We start from the raw sequence: 27,434 nt of genomic DNA on the forward strand, positions 1-27,434 counted from the left end.
GCGGTGAGATTTACCTTTTGGAATATGTCCTGGTGTAGGTCCTTTTACATTAAAAAAAAAAAACACACTTGGATGCAGCTAAGAGCAGAAATTGCTTCCACGCCCAAATTTACTTGTTTTTATGGTAGTTCATTGTCCTATAATTTGGTGACGTTAATTGCAGATTTGGACTGTAGAGCTATAGGCTACGTTAACTTGTGAAATGTGTATCTCACCATCACTTTTTAATGTACTAAACAGTTTGTCCAGTAGAGGGCATATGAAAATCATAAATAGACTTGTACTACTCTGCAGTAAATGTAACTAAAATCTAAGCACACTTTTTATTGCTTGACACATCTCACCTTCTCTTCATTTTTCAATTCAGTGTTTTATTTTTGTCTTTATTTATGGTGTGTTCATTTCACAGAGTACAAAGACAGATATTCCACTGAAACAAGCAGTAATGGATATTTGAGACAATTATGCATATAATCCAAAGGAAAAGAGACTGGGTTTAAAAAAAAAAAAAGCCATTTTTTTTTTTTGTTATGATTGAAATCAGAAACTCTAACACTAATCTTACGTAGCCATTGTTTTGTTTTTTGTCAGTAAACATGCAGTACAGGTTGTGTCACAAACTTGAAAAATTCACACTGAATACAAAAAAAATTCTTTAGTCTGGGGAAAACTTTCATCATTGTTAGAGGATTGCATAATGTCTGAATCGCTGAAAAGCCTTAAACAGTATTTATATATTGAGGTAATTGTGGAAGCCAAGTTTTACCTGTGATTAAGCTGCATGAGGGCTTTAATCACATGGAATGTTTTACTTGTGGAAATGTAAGGGATTTGTTATAGTTTTATATAGTTTAATTTTATATAGCTATTCACACAACACTGTGATTACCAGTTACTGGCATAGAACTGCTAGAAGAGTTTTATGTCCGGACAGCATGACTAGCAACATTATTTTTGATTTCTTCAAACTGTGTTGTCAAGCTCATAGGACTTGATATTACAATCCCAATATACGGCACTGTCTTGAATGGTAATGAGGTAATTGCTTCATTGGGGTCATCAGGTGGGCCCCCTGCTTCATCTGTGTTTTGTTGATATGCCTGTGACACCTTCATAGGGCTCAACAGCGGCACCTAGCAACCCAGGTGCACTCCCCCTCCACTTTTACCCCTTATTCCAGTTGGGATCCTTTCTCTTCAGCCAAATCCATTTGCTGCTTTGTTGGGCAGGTTCTGATAGCGACTTGATGACTTATCGGAAAGCCTGCGCTCATACTCCAATCCCCTTCAGAAGCCTGATTGTTGACGTGGCTTCAAACCCCCTACAGTACACCGAATTTCTACCAGGAGCACCTGGGTAAACCAGCTATGTTGTTCTGCCTCGGCTGCTATGTATACCTAAGAATATTGCATTCATATGCATTATCAGCTGCTGCCTCCCATAGCCTGGTTAACTCCACAATGAACAAGAACTTATGCAAGGTTGACCACAAGACCAGGTCTGGCCTAAGACCGGATGTAATAACTTGTGGTGGAAAAATGAGATTCTGATTTAGATCAACCTTCATCTTCCATTCCCAGAAGGGTCACTTTCTTTCTTGTAGACATTTTCACTGTAGGTTTTCCTGCTCTTATGAATCCGGTGATCAGAGGAGGGAGGGAGTGCATTGGTGGTAGATCTGCTTTCTTCCAGGGTAATCACCAGTTGTTGTAGAATCCTGGTTGTGCATCCAGGTATAGTAGCCTTACGTCAGGTTGGTTTTGCAGCCAGTGAGGATGTGCTGTAATGTTGCTGGGGTTTGGCAGAGATAACATGATGGATCTTCTCCAACCCATTGATGTAGATTCATGGGTGTGGGAAGAACATCATTGGTGGCACTGATGATGAAACTAATTTGGCTTCATTCTATCTCCCACAGATCCTTCCAAAAGAGCTTCCAATGCTCCAGATTTTCCCAGCTAGTCCACTGGCCCAGTTTGGTCTGTGAGACTGCCCTTGCATGTCTCTCTGCCTCCTCTTTCTGCCAGACCTTGCCAGCCACCAACTTTCTTCTCTTGATAGATGTTGCTGTATGCCATTTTAGTTGACTTGTCCCTAACCCAAAGCTACCTCTTCCTTTTTACACCTGTCCAACTCTGCCTGAGAGCAGATATTGCTAACTGTACAGAGTCTGCTTATTCCCTGTTGCCTGTCTAGGAGCAGCTGTGTGTATTGTAGAATCTTGAGACTCCATCAGAGTCATGTCCAACCACTTTGCTGCATCCGTCGTACTCCGTGAGGCTTGAGATGGGCAGCTCCAGCATACCATGTCTATACAAGCTGATGCTACAATGTCACTGCAGTAGACCTAGCCACTTCTTAATGAATGAATTGATTGTCTTGTCCAGCTTCTCAATTTTGGAGATGTGGCTTCTAATGGTCTATGTGGTCTCCATCAGACTGGGGGACATTCCGAACTGCAGATCAATTTGCCAGGAAGCAAGGTTTTGTCTATACTAGTATCTCCTTTGATGATTTTTTTTTCCTTTAGTTGGTTACTGTGGTCTGAGTCTTTGATAATTGTGCTGTACCTCTGCCTCTAGGCTCTTGACTGGAATCTCTGACACTGTTTTTCTCTGGCGATGGATATGCTCCTTGATTTGCCTGTTTTTAACTTCATCCTCTCCCATGTTATTTTTTGCAGCGGTTGAGGTCAGGGTGGTGATGTAGGCATGAATGGGAGGTAATTGTTGTGCAGAACGCAGACACTATCCTCCTACAATCCATTTTGATGCCTGGATGATCACTTCCATTGCCATGGTGAAAGGTAGTGGGGAAATGATGCATTCTGCCATTATTCCAAGTTTCAGTCATTGCCATGATGTTGTAAACTCTATGGTTGTAATACAGAATTGCAAATCTTGGAAGTAGTTCCTGACCAAGTTTGTAATGGTCTTTGGCATATGAAAGGTTGATGGCTGTCCAGAGGAGAGAACGTAGGACTGATCCAAAAGTTTTGGGTAGATTCAGGAATAAGACATGTAGATCTCTTTCTTCCCTTCTTGCAGATTGGTATTGATGCCATATCATGTCTTTGTGTTCTAAACACCCAGGGAAGCCTGGTATGCCAGCTTTCTATACCGCTGTGCTGATCAAATTGTTCTGTTTCGGATAGGTCGTTATCCTTTGAGGAACAATGCTCAAGAATATCTTCCTTTCAACATTCAAGAGACTTGTCAGCATTGGTTGATGTTCAAGGCATCCTTTACCTTGGAGATTACTACTCCCCTTGCTCTTCACCAATTGTTTGGGAAGGTTTGCCTCTTCCATGCCACCTTCATTAACCTCCCCAGGACCTGTAGGGCATTTGGTGCATTTTTGTATAGTTGGTAAGGAACTCCATTTGGTCCTGGAGCTGAAGCTGCTCATGTTTCCTCACCACTTTTTCAACCTTTCTCCACTTAACGGGACTGTCATCCAACTGGTGTTCTGGTTGAGGAATGGGTGGATCTGGAGTTATCCCATTCTGCTCAAATAATCGGTTGTCCGTGTGCATTGTTTTCAAATGGTCCTTTATCTCCTTCTTTGGCACCTTATGTGACCAGCTCTTTTCCCTTGCAAAGAGAGTAATGTAACTCTTCACATTGCTAATGACAGTAGAGTGTTAGATTAACTTAATCAAAGCTAATTTTATATAACATCTTCTACAGTGACCACCAACACATTTTTTTTTTATTAAGCTAACAAAATACTGAACAACTCTGATAATATTGAAATAAAACATACATGTCAAAGCCATATTGATTTTCCTGGGAAGAGCCTGGAAACATCCTGGCAACATGTCAGAATATAAATGAATGACCTGAATGTACTATACAGAGGAAGTGTTGAACAGTCAAAGCTGACAGACAGTAACACAGAGTACATCAATATAGCCATGATAAAATGTGCAGTGATAAAAGAAATAAGTACAGGAAAGACAAATCTAAATCGAAACTGAAACTGGTTTTCAGCTGTGATTGAAAAATTAAAGTCTTGCTCTGCTTCAAAGATAGACTTTGGGAGATGTTGCCAACATAAATGTTAACAACTATTCACTGAGAATCCTGCAAAGGAATTTCAGAAGAGATGTCTAATGCCTCGCTGGCTAGCAGCAGTTTTTTTGATTTGTTGTGCTCTGTGAATACATTGTGAAGATAGGGTATTGAGAAGGAAATTGCATTAAATTGCTCAGGATTCAGTGAAGGCATTACAAAATATTACACATCTGTGAAGAAATGGCAGGGCCATACTCTGGAAATGTTTCTTGGTTAATAAAATGAGTTTTACTGAAACCTCACTAGTACTCATTTTAACTCGGGCAGCAAATGATACTCTCTAGAAGTCACCAATATGACAAGAATCAATAGCAGAGTCCACCTTTTTGACCATTAAGCGCAGGGAAGGCATTTATTTTCGATATTTTCATATTTCGCACATTCCTAATACTCATGGAGAGAATAGAGCTGTATGGAGTAAATACAGAATAAAAAGCATTTCTTTTTAACACAAATACAAACACAGATTAGATAAACACAGCGATTTGAAATGTGGAGAAAAATGAGTCCAAAATATACTCCGGTGGTACTGATACTGGCTGTAGTGTTATCGTTCTGCTTCCTGAAATCAAAACAACCTCACCGTGAAAAGTCCTGGCAATGGCTGGTATGAGTCCGAACCCCGGGGTTTCTTGGCTCTGGCTGTCGTGATGTTCAATCGGATGTTGAAAAAAGCAAGCAGTGGAATGATACAATAAACAGCAGTGAGTTTGTAAATGATCGGGTAAATTGTCTCCTTTCTCCTCCTCTCTCTTTCTCTTGCCTTTCACTCCCCTCGTTTAAATGTAAAATGTCCCGGATGTAACTGGTGGATCCAACAGGTGATTTTCTTCTCAGGGCTGCGGTCTCTCTCCATCATCCTCCCCACCTCTTCACTTGGGACAACATTTACTGACTCACATATAACGGACTGTAAACTGGACGATGAAAGCAAAATGCACTCGGCACAGACGAAAACAACTACTTTTGTATTTTGGAATGATTGTGTTGATCATTGTGATGGCAAGCTATCCCAGAACCACCCAAGAACATGTGATGTGCCATATCATAAAAGTGATATTTAAAGGCTGGTGGGTGCATTCTTGAAGAATCCAATATTTAGTTTTTCCTGGTTATGAGCTAGTTTTTGGTATTGAGGTCTTTGGTGTTTGATTAGCATTTAAAACTTGATGAAAGATCGATTAGAGTTTTGGTAAAGACATTGAGTTTAATTTATGAGTACATTTCAACTGCTGATCATCTTCAACAGTAATTCTCACTGTCTAACTGAGTGAGTTCCCTGGCCATCTGACCATAGCATGTATTATTGAACTAAACTATGACTTTTGCCCTTTGTAACTATTAAGAGACTTAAAAACTGGCTTGGATCAACAATTCTGCTTAATTCCATTTCATTAGGAACTCTCTTGTTTTTTATGTATTTATAGTAAGGTCCATAAGTGTTTGGAACAGTGATAATTTTTATAATTTTGGCTCTGTACGCCACCACAGTGGATTTGAAGCAATCAAGATATGACTGAAGTGTAGACTTTCAACTTTTAATTTTAAGGGGTTTACCAAAAAAATTGTATGAGCCATTTTAGAATGACATTTTATACATGGTCCCCATATTTTCCGGGGCTCATACTCATGAACCTGACTGCATTTGTCTTTGTATATTTTCTTTAGTGTTTGCAAAGCACTTTTAAGTACACCTTTTATATTAAAGTGTGCTATATGAATACACGTTGTTGCAGTCGTATGGACTGTGGCTGCTAGCTTGCTTTCTTCTGGCTGCACTTTACCATGTCCTTCCCATTTCCTTTTGTTTCCATTCAAACATTCAACTACTTTTTGCCTTCCACTTTTGTTCATTAGATTTGTATTGTGCATGGCATACTTACAGTATAAAGAATTAAGAAATTCTGTACAATCAATGGCTTCATTCAATTTCCCATATTTACTTGCTGCCTAGAAAAGAAACCTCAAATGGTTTGCTTGAGCTATATTGGGAAAAGCATAGCCTAGGGCAGGGGTGTACAGTGTCGGTCCTGAAGAGCCGCAGTGGCTGCAGGTTTTTGTTCCAACCCAGTTTCTTAATGAGAAGTCAATTACAGCTGATGAAGTTCTTATTGCTTAAGTGACATTGTAATGCTTCATTTTAGTGGTGTCACTTGCTAAGGTTCCCCACCCTTAATTACTTATTTCAATCTTAAACAGCTGCATTCACTGTTTTATTGGCTCCTTTTTATCAATAAGATGTAAATGATAAAGCAGTCAGCAGTTCACCATCTAGCTTGTTCATCACACACTGTTGGATTTAATAAAACAATTAATAGAAAATGTGACAGACTGAAAATTATCCATTTTAGGATTCAAATCATTTTGATGATATCCTTGGAAAGGAAAAAATCTACGATATAAGAACCTTACTTTGCAGATTAATAGACCATAAAATTAAATAAGGTCTGAGATTGGAAAGGATTGGTTTCTAATTAAGCAATTAGGTTAGAATGAAAACCTGTAGCCACTGCGGCTCTCCAGGACCGACACTGCTCAACCCTGGCCTAGGGTAACATAAAGACACCACATTTGTATAAGGATCATAGTGGTTCTCTTTAGGACGGAAAAGTGTGTGTTTAGCATGGGCTGGTAATTTACCTTAATCCATCCATGGTGATCCTCCCTTGTACAACTGAGGACACATGCACCTTTCCCCCCTCCCAATGTCATTTATCTTTAGGAGGTAATGTTCATATCAGAGATCCAGGCTAGTTCCTTGACTAGCTTAAAGTTTTGACAAGAATATCGTTTCATGAAAACCTTGGAGTGTATAGTACTAGCTATTTTATTCACACTTTTGATTCATTCCCATAATCAAGGAACTTGTTGTCATTTATGTTTTGTTGAAAATCAAATGTCTCATTAAACAGAACAACCACCTCATGCATATAAGTGCCAAGTTAGGTGGTTTCTTTGGTAGATTTTTAATTAAAAAGATCATGTGAAATATCTGTCACTTGTGTGTCATTATGGATAATAGACAATTTCTATCATAAATCTGTTTGTCTTCAAATTAATTTTTCTACTTTTTTTTTGGCTATGTGAAGAACAATATGCAGACTAGAACTGTCGTGTGTGCCATTATTTGAAATCGCAGCTCTCTTTGGAAAATTTCTATATTCAGTTTGCTGTAACTTGCATGACTACTATTTTTTTTTTTTACTGCTATATTTATTTTGAGTGTTAAATATGTGTAATGTTTTGAAATTGCCAAAATGTTGAACACCGTAATCTGTTTTGATGTTCTCCTCTGAATTGCTGCATCATTTTCAGAATCAATTCTTTGCTTTGCTATATCTATTTGAATATTCCAAAGAAAATGTTGGGATAATCGTGGCCTACAAATTAGGTAATATTAGGTCTTCATATAGAAATTGGTTCTTCCTGATCAGGGAAATATTTAGAGCAATATTATCTGATTTGTACTGGGGATTTTTCCAGGGAATGCACATCTATTTTAATTGCTTCATACCATGGAAAATTGTCTCTTCTCTGGTACCTAGCCTGACACACTGGAGTCCACTGTTGAACACTGATATTACAGAAACGTCACTAACCGGTGCTGAAAATGACATCCTGATATCTCCTAATGAAGGAATTTCCTCGATAATTATGCTGTTAGAATGGTCAATGTTATCAACTGCTGCACTCAAATCTATTTTACTACATAGGCTAGAAAACTACCATGGGCTCACAGACACTGAGCTTACCTGATCCTTATTTTGTAAAATCAATACCAGTACATACAGAAATGTGCTGACAGCAGTCCATACCTTTAGACCGAGCATTTCGTTTCATGATGACGAAGTACACCCTCTGAAAATCTTTTGTTTATCTGGGGCTTCATCTCTAAACTTTTCTTACTCTTTCATTACATGCGTTATGCTCATGTTGTGATTGCTCTCTCGCATAGTACCCTCAGACACAAAAGAACTGTAGGCTGGTCGCACAAACGTGCCATTTCTGCTGACGGCACAGCTGTTCTATGCAAACACGCAGCACAAACACTGCACAGTAAACACACTCCCCTTGAATTAAATATACACAGGCTGGTGTCCTGGCCATCGCAAAAGTACCTTTACCAAACGTTAAATGAAAGTAATAGATAACCGAATCTCTAGTGTCTTTAGGAAATGAGAAAATATTGTAGGAAATGCCGAATAAAAAGCAGGAAGAAATACTTGAGGTTTTCAGACATGAATGAAATGCGTGATCACTTTGTTTTCTCACTAAATAGATATGTGGAATTTTTCCTGCCAACACTTACGAGACACTTCCACTCGTACATCCACAGAAGGTTGACTTCAGCTTAAAATCCATAAAATGGAGATTTTGAAAAGTAAACATTTCATTTGCGTTAGATTACATCCAAGATGTTTTGTGCATGGTCTACAGAGAAGCCAATGTCAGTGAACGATTTATGCCAGAAGAGCTTTCTATTGAGATTTATTCTTTTCTTCATGCATTTCACATTGAATGACGAGTATGTAATGCAATGGATTACAAAAAACGTTACCTCCTCGTTGCTGTCTGAAATTTGCATTAAGACAAGTGCTTTCTGCACACACCGACCTCTCGAGAAATGCATATTAGTCCAAGAGCCGGCTTGAGCAAATTGCAATCAGTGCTATATATGTAATTTAGGTTTCAGCGAATGTCGTTCGAAAGATACGCACATTCATAGAGCTATTATTTTTGGCGCTTTTATCGGTGAGCTCCAGTGGCGCAACCGGTTAGCGCGCGGTACTTATACGACAGTGTCTGTGTGTAATGCCGAGGTTCAAGCCTCACCTGGAGCAGCTTGTTTCCAGGCAAGCATGTCTTCTGCTGTCTTGATTAATTCCTTTAGACCGAGCATTTCGTTTCATGATAATGAAGTACACCCTCTGAAGATCTTTTGTTAATCTGGGGCTTCATCTCTAAACTTTTCTTACTCTTTCATTACATGCGTTATGCTCATGTTGTGATTGCTCTCTCGCATAGTACCCTCAGACACAAAAGAACCGTCGGCTGGTCGCACAAACGTGCCATTTCTGCGGACGGCACAGCTGTTCTATGCAAACACGCAGCACAAACACTGCACAGTACACCCGAAGTTGCGGATTCTGAAGGCACATCGCAAGTCGAGGTAAACGTAGCAAGACGCACGAGCTATTGTCTGAAGGAGACGAGGTTCGCTAAAGATGCGACTCTGGTGGGACTCGAACCCACAACCTTTGAATCACTCTTCAGTGAGGACTAGAAGTCCAACGCGCTATCCATTGCGCCACAGAGCCAGCAGTACGATCATCACCCTGCATTGCAGGATTGCAAAGAAAGACCCATTTTTCCTCCGCAGCCAAAAATGCAGAATATAATGAAAAGGATCACAAAGCTGGTTTGCCGATATTTCAATCAGTGACAATCTCCAGTGTATTTTAAGGAGACGGGCTTCAACAGAGATCTTCCTTCAGACTTCGGTATATCAAGAGAAACAGAGCAAGAAAACGACAGCTTTCTACGAGGAGAAAATTAAATGTCATTTTTATACTTGAATTTGAGCTTGTGTTCTGAGTGTAAATGACATAACCAGCGAGAGAACATTCCAGAAACTCCTAGTATTTTCTTTCCATATAAAAAAATAAAGGCTAAAACTAAAAAACGAATTCCATCCAGAGTGTGAGCTGCAGAAAAAACGATAACGGTTAGGAACTTGGGCTCTGAATAAATGTAAGAAAAACCAGTATTCCGAATGAATTAAAGCAACCGGCGGCTTCCAATTTTCAGCACATCCAGACAAAACACACTCCCCTTGAATTAAATATACACAGGCTGGTGTCCTGGCCATCGCAAAAGTACCTTTACCAAACATGTTAATTGAAAGTAATAGATAATCGAATCTCTAGTGTCTTTAGGAAATGAGAAAATATTGTAGGAAATGCCGAATAAAAAGCAGGAAGAAATACTTGAGGTTTTCAGACATGAATGAAATGCGTGATCACTTTGTTTTCTCACTAAATAGATATGTGGAATTTTTCCTGCCAACACTTACGAGACACTTCCACTCGTACATCCACAGAAGGTTGACTTCAGCTTAAAATCCATAAAATGGAGATTTTGAAAAGTAAACATTTCATTTGCGTTAGATTACATCCAAGATGTTTTGTGCATGGTCTACAGAGAAGGCAATGTCAGTGAACGATTTATGCCAGAAGAGCTTTCTATTGAGATTTATTCTTTTCTTCATGCATTTCACATTGAATGACGAGTGTGTAATGCAATGGATTACAAAAAACGTTACCTCCTCGTTGCTGTCTGAAATTTGCATTAAGACAAGTGCTTTCTGCACACACCGACCTCTCGAGAAATGCATATTAGTCCAAGAGCCGGCTTGAGCAAATTCCAATCAGTGCTATATATGTAATTTGGGTTTCAGCGAATGTCGTTCGAAAGATACGCACATTCATAGAGCTATTATTTTTGGCGCTTTTATCCAATACTATCCACTTGCAGAGCCACAGCACCATACGTCACCGCAGTTTCAGACCCGCAGTTGTAGACCCGGAAGTGACGTTTCAGGACTGACTTCGTAACATTACTTTCGGAAGGTTTCGGCCGGTCTCGGCAAGTAAGTCTTCTCCAAGTCAGAACTGACGTCACCGCAGTTTGAGGACGGAGAATCGGAAGATAACTTTTGGAAGGTTTCGGCATGTTTCGGCAAAGCCCGGAAAGTAATGTCGGGTCAAGGACCCGTTCAGAAATTAAAAGATAAAACTGAGAAGGAAAAACAGTACAACAAACTAAATAATACACATCCTTGTGAAGTTCGGAGGGTTTCTGCCATCACCTCGTGTCATACATCAAACTAAACAATACCGATCGTTTCTGTGAAATACACTATTAACATTTACGTTGTGTTCGGGTGTGTAGGAACCATTTAACATATCGACAAAATTAAAATCGTTAAGATTTGTGTTACTTGAAAATAGTTTTTCGTTTACATTCATGAAACGAAATATACAATATAATTACAATGTTTGCACCACGTTAGATTTTAGTAAAACATTAATAATAAAAGTGATTACATTTTTTAAAATGTACTATCCATGCGTGCAATATTGTTCTAAACCAATTTAGAATAAACATTTTAGCCAATCTAATATTTTTAAACATGTATGTGAAGATAACGACAATCCATATTCTATATTATGCTATATATTAATTGCCTTACATAGAACTGCTCTAGTTTTTGTCACTTATTATTATAAGCCACCAAAAAAATACTATTAATAACCCTAATTTATTTATATAGCACCCTTCCTATGCCAAAAATTCAGAAAGAACATCAAGACCTATATAACATTGGCTACAAATATTTCCACTAAATAAAAATAAATACAGGATATACAAAACATTCAAATAGAATAAAAGACAATAATCCAGACTAAAATACAACATATAATACTACAACAAATTTTTGAACAAATAACATAATTTGTGATAATGCAAACCCCGAGTCCCTGGACAGATAGAGGGGGTAAACTGAAAGAAGGGGCAGAATGTCAGGTCTGTTTAATGTCTTCTTAATCAAATGAGTTAAAAACAAATGAATGGAGTCAGCTGATGTCATTAATTTTGGGAGGTCATTCCACAGTCAGGGCGCTATATACAAGTGAAGACCCTGCTGTCACCCACAGAGTGCAGGTTAGTGGGGGGTTCAGAATCGGAGGACCTTAGTGGGCAGGTCAGTAACAGAATTTGATATTCAATCCTGTAAGACATAGGGAGCAGTGAAGGTGCAGCAGGATAATAATAATAATTCATTACATTTATATAGCGCTTTTCCCAGTATGGCTGGGATGTGCTCCCTGTCGGTGGTCCGTGTCAGGACTCTTGCAGTTGAGTTTTGAATCAGCTGGAGCTGTGATATACGATTAGAAGTGGCACCTGCCAACAGTTACTTACAATAATCAATGCTGGATGTGATAACACCAGGGACAAGATTCTCACCATTAGAAAAGGACAGGAATGAGCAAACATAAGAAAGGTGACACAGGTGGAAGTTTAATATGGCTTACATGGGTGAAATAAAAAAGGAGGAATCAAAGTGACACCGAGATTCTTTGCAGTAAAAGAACGTCTGATGAGATCATCACCCAGAATGGCTGAAGAGGAGCTTGTTTTCTTAAGTTGCACTTTAGTGCCACTTTGCAGGAGTTCAGTTTTGTTGCAATTTCATTTTAAAGAGTTTTGCTCTGTTCAGGTTTTAATTTTACTTTAATTTCACTAAGGCAAGTTGTGAGCTGAGAAAGCTGTGATGAAGTGTCACTTTTAACACCGAAATAGATCTAAGCATCATCTGCATTAAAACGATAACCCAGTCCAAAGCTACAAATAACTTGCTCAAGGTGAAGCACAGAGATACAGAAGAGCAGAGGATGTCATTTCATTAACAAAGGGAAGTCAGATGGAGGAACTGCTGTGAGAAATTAAGGCGTGAGGGTTACCCTGGACATGACATAAGCTGCATGGCCACAACGCCATATGCAATAACTTTTACACAAACTGGGACAGGAGCTCCTCAAGATGAAGGTAACAATGCTTAGCACAATAAGGAAAAATAAGCCAGAGCTCCCATCTCAACTGCTGGCCACACAGAACAGGACAGTGAAGACCTTCATGTTTGTCTAAACAAATGACACATCCTTCGTGCACAATGTGACCTGCACAGGGATAGGAGATTCCATGGCCAGAAATGATAATGGACTATAATGCTACAAAAAGAGGAGTGGAGAATTTAGACAAAACATTACACTGGATGCTGGCCACAGGCAATTTTTTCAACATATTGAACATCTCCTAAAAAATACTTTTGTCATCTGGACAACCTTGAACCGAGACTGGAACAGGGAGAAGGAGACAGAGCCATCTTGGAGGAGCAGGGTAAACCATTGGTGACACCTCACATGCTACTGGGACGACATGTGCCAAAGACCCCAGCATGTACAGCCATTGTGTTAATTCAACAGTCCAATCCACAGAGGAACCAATGACGGCACCAGTAGTGTGTATGCATAGTGAGTGTGTTTGTGTGTCTCACTGTGTGAACTGTACAGGTATTACAGTATTGTGTAGAAAATGAAAATATTAAGTTCTGCTTGATAAACACACAGAATGTGATCTGAGAGTAAAGAGTAAACAAGTTATTTACATTGATTGTTAAAATAAAGTGACCATCTGATTTAAAAAAAAAAAAGTCCCTCAATAGTACATATGTAGAAAAAATGTCAACATAAATTGAGATTCAACACAATTACCTTTCATGCTTCTCAAAGAGAAATTAAAATACAATGTTTGTAAACTACTGTATTTGTGAAGGACTGAAGTGTGAGGCTATGTAAAACTATCATTGAGTGTACTTCAGTAATGTGTGTAGTGACGTATAAAACCACAATATTACATTATTGCACAGCAGCATCTTCATAATGTCCAAGACCTCAAATCTTTCACTGCTGTACAAAATTATGTTCTGTCCTCCAAGGAAACCCTCAAAAAAAAAAAACCACTACATTATTATTTCCAAAAGGAGACATTTTTACTAATTTTCGTGTTTGTTCTGTGATGAAATATTTTTAAAAATTATTTTAAAAGAGCCTTTAGATTGCACTAAGTGGGCTTTAAAAATACTAACATAAGTAAGAAGAACTAATATCAATATTTCAAAATGAGCAGCAGACCCAAAAAAAGACTTGCAGTTAAATTGTTTATTTTCAAAAACTATCCACCATCAAAGGAAAACAGAAAAATCAAAGTATTATAAACTGAAATCAATAGAGTATTAATGCACAATAAAATACAAGTAACAATCAATGTAGCAACAGACAATAATTATACTGATTCATTAAATATGCAGTTTACTTTGTTTCATTTTATCCCGACATTCCTGAGTGAAAAGTTCCATATCATCCCTAAACTGAAAAATAAATACAAAGGGTTCTTTTGCCAAAATTAAATCTTCAGTTTCGACTGCATCGATGATGTCCTGGAGAGCTCGGCTTTGGTCCTCCTCCTCCATCTCCAGAAAATGGGGCTCAGACACGGCACCTCTGAACAACCGTCTATGTTGGCGCAACCATTTTACTGCAGTGTGGAGGTCCTTTTTTATTAGTGGTTCCTTTAGATAAAAGACCACAAAGAGAATTAAACAAAACATGTATTTCTACATGCCCATTTAAATCATATTAGATATTAAGTGTATACCTCCTCACCTTTAGTGAACGCCTTTGTCCTGTACGAAATATTCACACGTTAGCCACAGAGAAAGAGATAACTTCCAACAGCAAAGTTCTCCAATAGAATAAAGCACCAGCACCTCCTGATCAAGGGTAAATCACACTGCCATGCAGAGGGAAAAAAACAAAGAACATTAAAACCAGTAACAGATATTAACAAATAATCAGAGACATAAGTGAAAGCTTACAGCTGTGAAGTCAAAGAGCGCATTCAAGACAAGGTGCAGAGCATATTGTGGAGCACACAGAATAATTATTTCAAATTAATATTTAATCTATTTGCATACAGTACAGTGCACTCTACTTACCGCAATTTATTTATAGTGGTTCTAAAGTATTCCCAACCTAAAAAATAAGTTTCTTTGATTGTCTCACCATCAACATGAATACTCCACAATCCACTCACCCAACCAACTGCTGTGGAAGATTCCGAAATTGAAATGGATTCATATCACCTACTGCAAGTTACAAAACAATGACCATTACTTGTAGTCCTCTCAATGACATCCCTATAAACTAACCTTGTTTTTAATTAGTATCCATGTGCCTGAAGATATTCGTTTTGTCTTGTTACTGTAACAAAAACAAATAAGTCTTTCACATACAAATGTAAATATCCAATATGTGCTGATAATTAGGTAGAGTAAGAAAATCTTGATGTAAGCAGAATACAAGCACAACTTCTTAAAGTAGGCATGTGTTGTTTATCAGTAATAGTGTGACTGCATTTTGCATGTGAATAACTTAAATATTTACAATACACACTTGAATTAATTTTAAAAAAATTGCAATGCTTAGAAACTTAAAACGTAATTAATATCAACCTCATTGTTTTAAATATTACATGTACACATAAATTGGTGATCAAAATTAGAGAACATTTATGAACACTTATTTTTTTCAAATATTGTTAATCTTAACTATACAAAATGATACAGGTGATCACCAGTACCTAATAATTCAATACGAAATACAAAATTTGCAGAAAGAAAATAAAAAGAAAGTAAAACAGGGGTGATATATACTGTGCATATTTCCTGGCTCTTGCTCTTGTAAGCTCTTCAGCCACTGTGTTTTGAATTAAATTAAGTCTGTTATCAGCCACAAAGCCTTACGGTGATCCATGTAGAAGTAATAAAAGCACAGATAAGTTATTTAGCATCATGGAATGCTAACATAATTTTTGCAATATTTCTTAAGTAAAATGAAGGCTACTCTAGATACATATTTAGTATGTGTATCAAATGAAAGATCATAATTTTCACTGTAGATATACCCAAGTTTAGAATTAGTGTATCTTGAGTGATAGAGGCAGCTTTCGAACCAATGACTAGCACTTCTGTTTTGTTAGATTTCAACAAATGAAAATTTCAAGGAATCTACTTTCTACTAGGTAAACCTCTATTTTAGAACACTGAGATGGTTCATGTAGTTGATCAGATGAATATCATGGTCTATAGTATCAAATGTGGCACTTACTGTAGATGCTATACTATGGGCCTAAAAATGCAACCATGGTCAGTGGATTGCAAATCATTGAATACTTTGACTAATGCAGTACCTGGGTAAAAATGTTACAAGAGATTACTTTTATTTGCAAAAATATAGAGAACCGCTTACCTACACCTTTCTCTAAATTTTAGAAATACAAGAAAGATTAGAAAATTGGTCTATAATTTGATAGATTACAGTTAAAAAGATTTTTTTTTTACCTTAAGAAGAGGTTATTAGCCAGTATAAATAATGTAGATACATATCCAAGATTTAAAAACTAATTTATAATACTTAAATGTGGCTTACCAGAGAGAAAGTAAAAGATCTTTCACAAATGTAGTAAAAAAATGAAGGAAGATTTAGATTTGTTAACTAATGCACCAAATTCTGAACATTCAATTTGGGCAAAGGGTTTTAATTTCACAGCTTTCTTAAAAACAACATCATTTGACAGTACTTCACTGGCTAAATAAGAAAACATAATTTATTATAAAGTGGTGTAGAATTTTGAAGCTTATCCCTAGATTACTTTCTCATTTAAAGACTTAATGTTCACTTCTTAACCGAACAGGAATATGTTTATTGTTTCATTTTCATTTAAAAAAGTCGCGCTCACCCCCCAAAAAAGAAAAAAATTAAAAGTTAAATAAACACTACGTTAACATTCGTTAGGAAATGAATGGATGGATGGCTGGATGAATACAATTTATAAAATATATAACACACAATAAAACGGAACTTAAAAGATCTTAATTTAAGTTAAATATCGTCTTAAAATACTGGGAATTTTCCGTTCATCAAGAACATAGACTGAACTTTGGGCAAAATGCATTTTTATCGTATTTTGCTGACAATGCAACATTAAGTGTCGATTTCCCCAGTTTTTATGAGGCAAACCACCGTAACCAGTGTTGCAGTCATTAACAATTAACTCGCCTGCCAAAGATTACATACATGTAAACGTAACGTTAACTTTTTAAACTGTTTTGAAAAACGTTTTGCAAAATGTACAGTTTTATAATTATAGTTAAGAATAACAGGAATAATAATAATAATAATAATAATAACAATACCGTGCTGTTTTCTGTCATATTTTGTTTGTGCTCGAAAATGCTGCGCTCGTGCTAAAAACCAAGACTTGTGTTCGATAAATGGAGGTGTTGTTTTCGGCTTGCCTAGAAATGGTAACGTCACTTCCGGGTCTAAAACTGCGGGTCTACAACTGCGGGTCTGAAACTGCGGTGACGTATGGTGCTGTGGCTCTGCCAGTGGATGCTTCTCCTTTTCTCGGTGAGCTCCAGTGGCGCAACCGGTTAGCGCGCGGTACTTATATGACAGTGTCTGCGTGTAATGCCGAGGTTGTGAGTTCAAGCCTCACCTGGAGCAGCTCGTCTCGAGGCAAGCATGTCTTCTGCTGTCTTGATTAATTCCTTTAGACCGAGCATTTCGTTTCATGATAATGAAGTACACCCTCTGAAGATCTTTTGTTAATCTGGGGCTTCATCTCTAAACTTTTCTTACTCTTTCATTACATGCGTTATGCTCATGTTGTGATTGCTCTCTCGCATAGTACCCTCAGACACAAAAGAACCGTCGGCTGGTCGCACAAACGTGCCATTTCTGCGGACGGCACAGCTGTTCTATGCAAACACGCAGCACAAACACTGCACAGTACACCCGGGGGGTATTTTTCGTACGTGGATTACTCGCTTAGCCGGATGTAATTGTTGACGATTTGGCCTGATCCTGGATCTGTCGGTTTTTTGAAACTCTTGCTGGAAGTGTTGTCATAGCAACACATCCAAATCCGCAAACCTAAACAAGGATTAGTTTACACACGTGATCAGTGACGGTGTGGAAGTCATCCAGTCAGGGCTTCGCCGTTCATGAATGAGCGACCAATTGATATTGGTGTGCAAATTATAGGAAGAGAATTTCATATAAAGAGGGTTTTGCGCGATCGGCAAGATCCTTTATTGCCCCCGGAGGAAATTCTGTACGAAAGATACCGCTTTAGCCGAGGGGGAATATTGTACCTCAAAGATTTATTAGCTCCGTATATTCGAAGTCAAACTCGGCGAAGTCGGGCTCTCACAACCACACAGACAGTAGGCATTGCTTTGAGGTTTCTTGCAAGCGGCACTTTTTTTATATACTGTAGGCGATGCGGAACAGCGATCGAAAAGTGCAGTTTGCCAGGCAATTCGTAAAGTCTGTTTGGCTCTGAAACATTTCCTTCAGGTTTTCATTGTGTTTCCTGGACACCTGCGTGTGCAGACAATAAAAGAGGCGTTTCATGCCATTGCAGGTAGGTAATACACAGGCTAAAACACCCACAGTTCCACGAAGAATCTCAATCAGCCTAACATTCTCATTACCAGGATTTCCAAATGTGACTGGGTCACATGGAACTGGTCAGAGTGGAGTTTGATCAAACATTATTTGGAAAATGTACATCTCCTCCTGATGAATAATCAGACACAGTGTCTTCATCAAATATTTGACCTTCGTTAATATCTCGTTGGTCAGACACAGGTTCAAGGGATATGACATTCCTTGCAACTGACCCAACAAAAAAGAGGGCTATATGGAACATACCTATAGCACACATGGAGGACAAATATGCAATGACCATCCTTTACCTGAAATGAAGTGACCACTGCATCCTGCCACTGGTTCTGAGGAGGAGCTTCCCCCTGGAATGCCCTCAGAAACAGGGCGATGGGCATTTTGCTGGAGAGCCAACTCTTCTGCAGGGGTTAGGTCTGGACCGCGTGGACCTCCACCTGTTTTTTGCTTGTCTGCCTCCTTATTAGCTTTAAAATTAATGTTTTTTATGTTATATATGATTCTTCATGTCAACAATTCTTTAAATAGTTATATACCAATATTTACCAGTTTTAAGTATATTCTTGTACTTCACTTTAACCTGTTCCCATGTTCTCCTTGTGCTCACGTTTGATCTGGAATTATGACATATTAAATAATAATTAATCTGACACATAGGAAATGAAACGCTGCATTCACTAAGTACAATGTACACTACTTAGCGTTTAATTTTTTCGGCCACTTTTTGCCAGCCGTCTTTTCTGGTCTGGGCTGCTTTTGCAGTGTTACCCCTTGTGTATATTAAATCTTGAAATTCTTCGTGTCCTTCGAATAAAAGGTCTTGCGCCACGTGTGTGAAAAAAAAAAATGCGCCCGTTCTTTCGTCATTTTGTTACAGCCAATCAAAGACTTGCTGATCATGTTTTCTAGACTCAATATATATGGGCTTTTCACTCAGCGCGGGCGCGCGCATTCATCTCGTATGATTAGATCCAGCTCAACTAGTCTAATACACAGCTGCGTTTGAAAAACCGACTTATCTGGATGAGATTCACTGGCATTAACTCATTCAAGATGAGGCACCTGATCTCGGATGGTTTAAGCGACGTACGAAAAATACCCCCCCGAAGTTGCGGATTCTGAAGGCACATCGCAAGTCGAGGTAAACGTAGCAAGACGCACGAGATATTGTCCGAAGGAGATGAGGTTCGCTAAAGATGCGACTCTGGTGGGACTCGAACCCACAACCTTTGAATCACTCTTCAGTGAGGACTAGAAGTCCAACGCGCTATCCATTGCGCCACAGAGCCAGCAGTACGACCGTCACCCTGCATTGCAGGATTGCAAAGAAGGACCCATTTTTCCTCCGCACCCAAAAATTCAGAATATAATGAAAAGGATCACAAAGCTGGTTTGCCGATATTTCAATCAGTGACAATCTCCAGTGTATTTTAAGGAGACGGGCTTCAACAGAGATCTTCCATCAGACTTCGGTATATCAAGAGAAACAGAGCAAGAAAACGACAGCTTTCTACAAGGAGAAAATGAAATGTCATTTTTATACTTGAATTTGAGCTTGTGTTCTGAGTGTAAATGACATAACCAGCAAGAGAACATTTCCAGAAACTCCTACTATTTTCTTTCCATATAAAAAAATAAAGGCTAAAACTAAAAAACGAATTCCATCCAGAGTGTGAGATGCAGAAAAAATGATAACGGTTAGGAACTTGGGCTCTGAATAAATGTAAGAAAAACCAGTATTCTGAATGAATTAAAGCAACCGGCGGCTTCCAATTTTCAGCACATCCAGACAAAACACACTCCCCTTGAATTAAATATACACAGGCTGGTGTCCTGGCCATCGCAAAAGTACCTTTAACAAACATGTTAAATGAAAGTAATAGATAACCGAATCTCTAGTGTTTTTAGGAAATAAGAAAATATTGTAGAAAATGCCGAATAAAAAGCAGGAAGAAATACTTGAGGTTTTCAGACATGAATGAAATGCGTGATCACTTTGTTTTCTCACTAAATAGATATGTGGAATTTTTCCTGCCAACACTTACGAGACACTTCCACTCGTACATCCACAGAAGGTTGACTTCAGCTTAAAATCCATAAAATGGAGATTTTGAAAAGTAAACATTTCATTTGCGTTAGATTACATCCAAGATGCTTTGTGCATGGTCTACAAAGAAGGCAATGTCAGTGAACGATTTATGCCAGAAGAGCTTTCTATTGAGATTTATTCTTTTCTTCATGCATTTCACATTGAATGAGGAGTATGTAATGCAACGGAGTACAAAAAACGTTACCTCCTCGTTGCTGTCTGAAATTTGCATTAAGACAAGTGCTTTCTGCACACACCGACCTCTCGAGAAATGCATATTAGTCCAAAAGCCGGCTTGAGCAAATTCCAATCAGTGCTATATATGTAATTTGGGTTTCAGCGAATGTCGTTCGAAAGGTACGCACATTCATAGAGCTATTATTTTTGGTGTTGTCTTAGTAGAGCTCCAGTGGCGCAACCGGTTAGCGCGCGGTACTTATATGACAGTGTCTGTGTGTAATGCCGAGGTTGTGAGTTCAAGCCTCACCTGGAGCAGCTCGTCTCGAGGCAAGCATGTCTTCTGCTGCCTTGATTAATTCCTTTAGACCGAGCATTTCGTTTCATGATGACGAAGTACACTCTCTGAAGATCTTTTGTTTATCTGGGGCTTCATCTCTAAACTTTTCTTACTCTTTCAATACATGCGTTATGCTCATGTTGTGATTGCTCTCTCGCATAGTACCCTCAGACACAAAAGAACTGTCGGCTGGTCGCACAAACGTGCCATTTCTGCTGACGGCACACCTGTTCTTTGCAAACACGCAGCACAAACCCTGCATAGTAAACCCGAAGTTGCGGATTCTGAAGGCACGTCGCAAGACGAGGTTAGCGTAGCAAGACGCACGAGATATTGTCCGAAGGAGATGAGATTCGCTAAAGATGCGACTCTGGTGGGACTCGAACCCACAACCTTTGAATCACTCTTCAGTGAGGACTAGAAGTCCAACGCGCTATCCATTGCGCCACAGAGCCAGCAGTACGACCTTCACCGTGCATTGCAGGATTGCAAAGAAGGACCCATTTTTCCTCCGCAGCCTAAAATGCAGAATATAATGAAAAGGATCACAAAGCTGGTTTGCCGATATTTCAATCAGTGACAATCTCCAGTGTATTTTAAAGAAACGGGCTTCAACAGAGATCTTCCTTCAGACTTCGGTATATGAAGAGAAACAGAGCAAGAAAACGACAGCTTTCTACAAGGAGAAAATTATATGTCATTTTTATACTTGAATTTGAGCTTGTGTTCTGAGTGTAAATGACATAACCAGCAAGAGAACATTTCCAGAAACTCCTACTATTTTCTTTCCATATAAAAAACTAAAGGCTAAAACTAAAAAAACGAATTCCATCCAGAGTGTGAGCTGCAGAAAAAATGATAACGGTTAGGAACTTGGGCTCTGAATAAATTTAAGAAAAACCAGTATTCTGAATGAATTAAAGCAACCGGCGGCTTCCAATTTTCAGCACATCCAGACAAAACACACTCCCCTTGAATTAAATATACACAGGCTGGTGTCCTGGCTATCGCAAAAGTACCTTTACCAAACGTTAAATGAAAGTAATAGATAACCGAATCTCTAGTGTCTTTAGGAAATGAGAAAATATTGTAGGAAATGCCGAATAAAAAGCAAGAAGAAATACTTGAGGTTTTCAGACATGAATGAAATGCGTGATCACTTTGTTTTCTCACTAAATAGATATGTGGAATTTTTCCTGCCAACACTTACGAGACACTTCCACTCGTACATCCACAGAAGGTTGACTTCAGCTTAAAATCCATAAAATGGAGATTTTGAAAAGTAAACATTTCATTTGCGTTAGATTACATCCAAGATGTTTTGTGCATGGTCTACAGAGAAGCCAATGTCAGTGAACGATTTATGCCAGAAGAGCTTTCTATTGCGATTTATTCTTTTCTTCATGCATTTCACATTGAATGACGAGTGTGTAATGCAATGGATTACAAAAAACGTTACCTCCTCGTTGCTGTCTGAAATTTGCCTTAAGACAAGTGCTTTCTGCACACACCGACCTCTCGAGAAATGCATATTAGTCCAAGAGCCGGCTTGAGCAAATTCCAATCAGTGCTATATATGTAATTTGGGTTTCAGCGAATGTTGTTCGAAAGATACGCACATTCATAGTGTCACAGGTGTCTGGTCACACTTATAGGTAATCTAACTTAGACACCATTAAAATATCCGACTACGCCACCCAGTTTTATTAAGAGACTGGGAACTCCTGAAACTTACCAGTAATAGCACACAGGTTTCTTTAAATTGGGCGGTGAGTAAACACACAATGAAAGACACAACAGTAATTTCAGAAAAAGGCAACAGTATATTCTATTGTACAAGGCAACATAAGGTACATTAAAAAGATAAACAAACATAACAGAACCTAAACATATCAGGAATTAATTTCCTTTTTTGTAAAAGGAAAATACACAGTCCACACTCTAAAAGTCCGTAAAAACAAGGTTTGGAGGATACAACCTTTAGTGGTGCAGAGTCCAGTTTGGGCACTGTGTTACCCCAACACTTAATTGTTCATGGATGCACTCTGTTCCTCGGCAGAAGTTGTGTCAAATTGTTGACTCCCTGTCAGCGTCTCTTCGTTGTCCCTTTTTCTTCCACTCTGGGCTCCTTGTTTGCTGGGACGTAGGCACGCCTCATTTCTCGTCTGTCAGCTTCGCTTGGTCCTCTCATGCTGCTTCCCTCTTTCGCTGGACCCACAACTGGCTTCTCCTTGTGGAGCTGTCTCTTCCACCCTGGAAGTAAATGTTGCCGTCCTTGTGCCTCACGTCGTGCCAGCCAGGTACCCTTGTCTGCCTGCGAGCCCCTGTGCCCTGTCCGAGTGTCTTGGCAGCGTTTCCTGTGGACTCTCCCTCCTGCCTTCTTCTGGCCAGCAGTTTATATTTACGTCACCCCTCTGTTGTCAGTCCTGGACAAACAGTTTAATCAATGGCACATCTAAATTGCCTGGGTTTAACAATTAATAAAAACACAAGTTAAGAAAATGTATGGTTACCAAACATTAATAAGTACAGATATGCTGATTAGGAACCAATATTTCCAAGCCAGGTAAATACAGACATTCTACCAAGGCCAGACTTCAAAGCAGTGACTCCCTGGCAAGACAGCAAATACCACTAATAAGTACAGATAGCCTTTTAACTTCTCACCCCCCAGTCCCAACAGTGGGTGCCTAATGGAACCACCCAGTGCACAAAAAAATGTAAAAGTGTCCCCCTCTGACACATAGAGCTATTATTTTTGGCACTGTCATTGGAGAGCTCCAGTGGCGCAACTGGTTAGCGCACGGTACTTATATGACAGTGTCTGAGTGTAATGCCGAGGTTGTGAGTTCAAGCCTCACCTGTAGCATCTTGTCTCGAGGCAAGCTTGTCTTCTGCTGTCTTGATAATTATTATAGAAGTTAAATATGGTGTTCTGCAGGGCTCAGTATTTTGACCTTTACAGTTTTCACTTGCATACTTCCTCTAGAAATGATAATTAGAAACTGTTGTGATGTGAGATTTTGCATACAAGTTGATAAATATTTTGTATGTCTTTATTTGTAACTTAGGCAAAGCAATGTAATGTGTTACATTAGTGAGAAGCATTCATGTTTACAACCCCCCACCCCACCCACATCAGGACTGAGTCTGTTTGAATTTTATGGCAGGATTTGGGGGAAGTGCCTGAAACAAGTTTGGTAAATGTTTCTCTGAAGTCTCAACTCCCACAGGAAATGCCAGGCTGCCTAACTGCCAAGCTTTACCTTAACATATGGTTTTAGGGGATGGCAGGTGTTAAGGTGTTCTTTACCCCATTGGTCTGAAGTGTGGCTGTTTGGAATTAGCTTGTATCAGAAGCCTTTAAGTACAATGATGCACTATTGGCTGTAGTGGTTGGACAGAACACCCATAAACTTGCTTGCTTTCTCACCCTCTCTCTCTCTCTTACCAAACTGCTGAATGACCATCTCACACCATGAACTGACAAGGGCAACACAATGAAGAGCACAGCTCAGCAGCCATTTTGAGACAGGCATGCGGCCTGTTCTGAAGAAAGCTGACCACAAATGATGGCGTAACTAGAGACATTTTAAGTAACTAACAAGTCTGTGTGCTGCCTGAAACTACACATCACCATTTAATCAGGTTGTATGGTTGCCAATATTCCAATGTACTTTGCATATTGTTATTATTTATGAATATTACCAATAATACATTGTTTAAATTGTAACTTAACTCCTGATTATCTTTTACTACACCTAATTGCCTGAGGTTATAAATGTAGAAGGGAAAGTGGGGAGAAGTTATCTATACATATTAATAAAAGGCAAAGCCCTCACTGACTCACTGACTGACTCACTGACTGACTGACTCACTCATCACTAATTCTCGAACTTCCCGTGTAGGTGGAAGGCTGAAATTTGGCAGGCTCATTCCTTACAGCTTACTTACAAAAGTTAGGCAGGTTTCATTTTGAAATTCTATGCGTAATGGTCATAACTGGAACATATTTTTTGTCTATATACTCTAATGGAGGAGGCGGAGTCACGTATAGCGTCATCACGCCTCCTACGTAATCACGTGAACTAAAAACAAGGAAGAGATTTACAGCACGAGTCAAACGCGGGAACGAAGGTAAATGACGTTAATTTTTGACTGTCTTTTAATACTGTGTAAGCATACATATTAACACATGTGCAATTAAACGTGTGCATTTACGGGGTGATTTCTCAGGCTTAAAAGCTCGCCTTTTATCAAACGCGGGAACAAAGGTAACTGACGTTGTTCACTGTCTTTTAATACTGTGTAACCATACATATTAACACATGTGCAATTAAACGTGTGCATTTACGGGGTGATTTCTCAGGCTTAAAAGCTCGCCTTTTACTAAAAAGGTAAATGCAAAACTATTTTCAATCATTCTATGATCTGCTTCTCACAACTGAAGGCACCGTGGCTGATGTTACGTCACTTGCTGTCCAACCATAAGCGTTACCTGGTAGGTAACCGGACACTCTCTTCACTCCCTTTCGGGAATCGAACCTCTGAGGTTTTCTTTTGTTCTTAATTAAAATTTAAAAGCAATACTTCACCGCTGCTAAGCCCCTCTAGCGCTGACGTCCCAGGTTCGATTACCGTAAGCAAGTGCAGTGAGTGTGTAATTACATTCACGGCATTCGTAGTCTGATTCACAATCTGATTGTATGGGTGGTTACCTACCAGGTAACGCTTATACTTGGCCACCAAGTCAGGTCAAAGTGATCACTCGAGTAAAGGCAGCTTCACAAAAAAACAGATCCTTAACAAACTGTTATTAGTATATTTTCCCTCAATTTAAAAACGTTTTATTTTCTTCTTAATAAAAATTTAAAAGCGGTACTTCGCCAGTGCGAAGCGCGTGGATTTGACCAACTGATACATACAGACATATTCATGAGTGCAGGTACTTCGGAAAGAAAGCACCGTGTAAACCTAAAGTTTAAATTAAGTTCATAGACCTACAAAAGGTTGCCATTCATTTGAGGCAAGATTGCTTTTCTTCTGTACAACTATACGTTGCATTCTCAAGAGTGTGCTTGCACGGCTTCAGATATAGATATATATATATATATATGTATGTCTATATATAAATATGTAAGCTTATAAGTACTGCCTTACTTCTCTTTAAGAAAGGAAGATGTAATGATACTTGATTTAAACGATTCCATGTCTTCCTGGGGTTGCGTAGCTTATTGTCAATATCTTTACACCTGTTTTTAACACTTATTGACTGAAACGGGCTTTCACGAAAAAAGTTAGGGCTTTGCTACAGGATACACCCTCCACAAGTTAAGCAAGTAAAAATAAAATATATATTTCTGTTTTATTTAAACCTTTTAAGTTCGTATGCATAGCCCCATTTGGCTGTTTAATTTTTTTTTTTCTTTCTTCAGTGATATTTAATCTCCTTAAAGAAAAAGAACATATCCATTTTACTTTTTTTGTATCTCATTAGTAGTATTTTAGTGTAAAAGGATAACCAGTATTTAAACCTTTTATGTTACTTTATACATTTATTTTACACAATGTTGAACAATTAATAAGAAAGCTACATATTTTGGCAGCTGCTGCTTTCATTTTCAATGAAATGAAAAAAGCTCTCCAAGACAAAACGTCAATGAAGAAGAAACAGTTTGCACTATCTAAAAATCAGAAACCCTCATTTATAAAAGTTTGCTGCAGATGACTTAGCTTATTGTCAATATCTTTACACGTTTTTTTAAGACTTATTGACTGAAACGGGCTTTCACGAAAAAAGTTAGGGCTTTGCTACAAGATACACCCTCCACAAGTTAAGCAAGTAAAAATAAAATATATATTTCTGTTTTATTTAAACCTTTTAAGTTCGTATGCATAGCCCCATTTGGCTGTTTAATTTTTTTTTTTCTTTCTTCAGTAATATTTAATCTCCTTAAAGAAAAAGAACATATCCATTTTACTTTTTTTGTATCTCTTTAGTAATATTTTAGTGTAAAAGGATAACCAGTATTTAAACCTTTTATGTTACTTTATACATTTATTTTACACAATGTTGAAAAATTAATAAGAAAGCTACATATTTTGGCAGCTGCTGCTTTCATTTTCAATGAAATGAAAAAAGCTCTCCAAGAGAAAACGTCAATGAAGAAGAAACAGTTTGCACTATCTAAAAATCAGAAACCCTCATTTATAAAAGTTTGCTGCAGATGACTTAACTGAAAATAAATGAATAGTTCCTATGTGTATAATACATATTTATCTATTTGACTTATGCCTTTATTCCACCAACTTACAACATCTGAGGTACAATTTGTTACATTACTTTTGTTTTTTGCAGCACAGGCAGGTGAAGTGACTTCCTCAGGGTCACACAGTGGTGTCAGTACCAGGATTTGAACTGACAAGCTCCGGGTTTGCTGAAATATTACTGAAGAAAGAAAAAAAACGAAAACGGGCAAATACGGCTATGCATACAGATGTCCATCCGTCCATTATCCAACCTGCCATATCCTAAATACAGGAGCCAATAAGTACATATGTATATATACAGTATATGTATATATATATATATATAT

At 38.4% G+C, this 27,434-nt stretch overlaps 1 long non-coding RNA gene and 6 other non-coding genes across 7 annotated transcripts; 3 read left to right on the forward strand and 4 right to left on the reverse strand.

Moving 5' to 3' along the window:
- Positions 1-9,304: 9,304 nt before the first annotated feature.
- On the reverse strand, positions 9,305-9,394 carry trnar-ucu (transfer RNA arginine (anticodon UCU)). Its single transcript is given in 2 exon segments — positions 9,305-9,340; positions 9,358-9,394. It is a non-coding gene; the product is annotated as a tRNA-Arg (tRNA).
- Positions 9,395-14,041: 4,647 nt separating this feature from the next.
- On the reverse strand, positions 14,042-17,109 carry LOC114659574 (uncharacterized). The gene is made up of 4 exons (XR_003717567.2): positions 16,957-17,109; positions 14,911-14,962; positions 14,366-14,492; positions 14,042-14,271 (listed from the first exon to the last, which is right to left on the reverse strand). It is a non-coding gene; the product is annotated as an uncharacterized LOC114659574 (long non-coding RNA).
- Positions 17,110-17,177: 68 nt separating this feature from the next.
- Positions 17,178-17,269, forward strand: trnai-uau (transfer RNA isoleucine (anticodon UAU)). Its single transcript is given in 2 exon segments — positions 17,178-17,215; positions 17,234-17,269. It is a non-coding gene; the product is annotated as a tRNA-Ile (tRNA).
- Positions 17,270-19,431: 2,162 nt separating this feature from the next.
- trnar-ucu (transfer RNA arginine (anticodon UCU)) lies at positions 19,432-19,521 on the reverse strand. The gene is given in 2 exon segments: positions 19,432-19,467; positions 19,485-19,521. It is a non-coding gene; the product is annotated as a tRNA-Arg (tRNA).
- A 1,203-nt stretch (positions 19,522-20,724) lies between these two features.
- trnai-uau (transfer RNA isoleucine (anticodon UAU)) lies at positions 20,725-20,816 on the forward strand. The gene is given in 2 exon segments: positions 20,725-20,762; positions 20,781-20,816. It is a non-coding gene; the product is annotated as a tRNA-Ile (tRNA).
- A 387-nt stretch (positions 20,817-21,203) lies between these two features.
- trnar-ucu (transfer RNA arginine (anticodon UCU)) lies at positions 21,204-21,293 on the reverse strand. Its single transcript is given in 2 exon segments — positions 21,204-21,239; positions 21,257-21,293. It is a non-coding gene; the product is annotated as a tRNA-Arg (tRNA).
- Positions 21,294-23,615: 2,322 nt separating this feature from the next.
- On the forward strand, positions 23,616-23,707 carry trnai-uau (transfer RNA isoleucine (anticodon UAU)). Its single transcript is given in 2 exon segments — positions 23,616-23,653; positions 23,672-23,707. It is a non-coding gene; the product is annotated as a tRNA-Ile (tRNA).
- The last annotated feature ends 3,727 nt before the right edge of the window (positions 23,708-27,434 follow it).

The sequence above is a fragment of the Erpetoichthys calabaricus genome, chromosome 10 (assembly GCF_900747795.2).
Source record: "Erpetoichthys calabaricus chromosome 10, fErpCal1.3, whole genome shotgun sequence".
Lineage (NCBI taxonomy): Eukaryota > Metazoa > Chordata > Cladistia > Polypteriformes > Polypteridae > Erpetoichthys > Erpetoichthys calabaricus.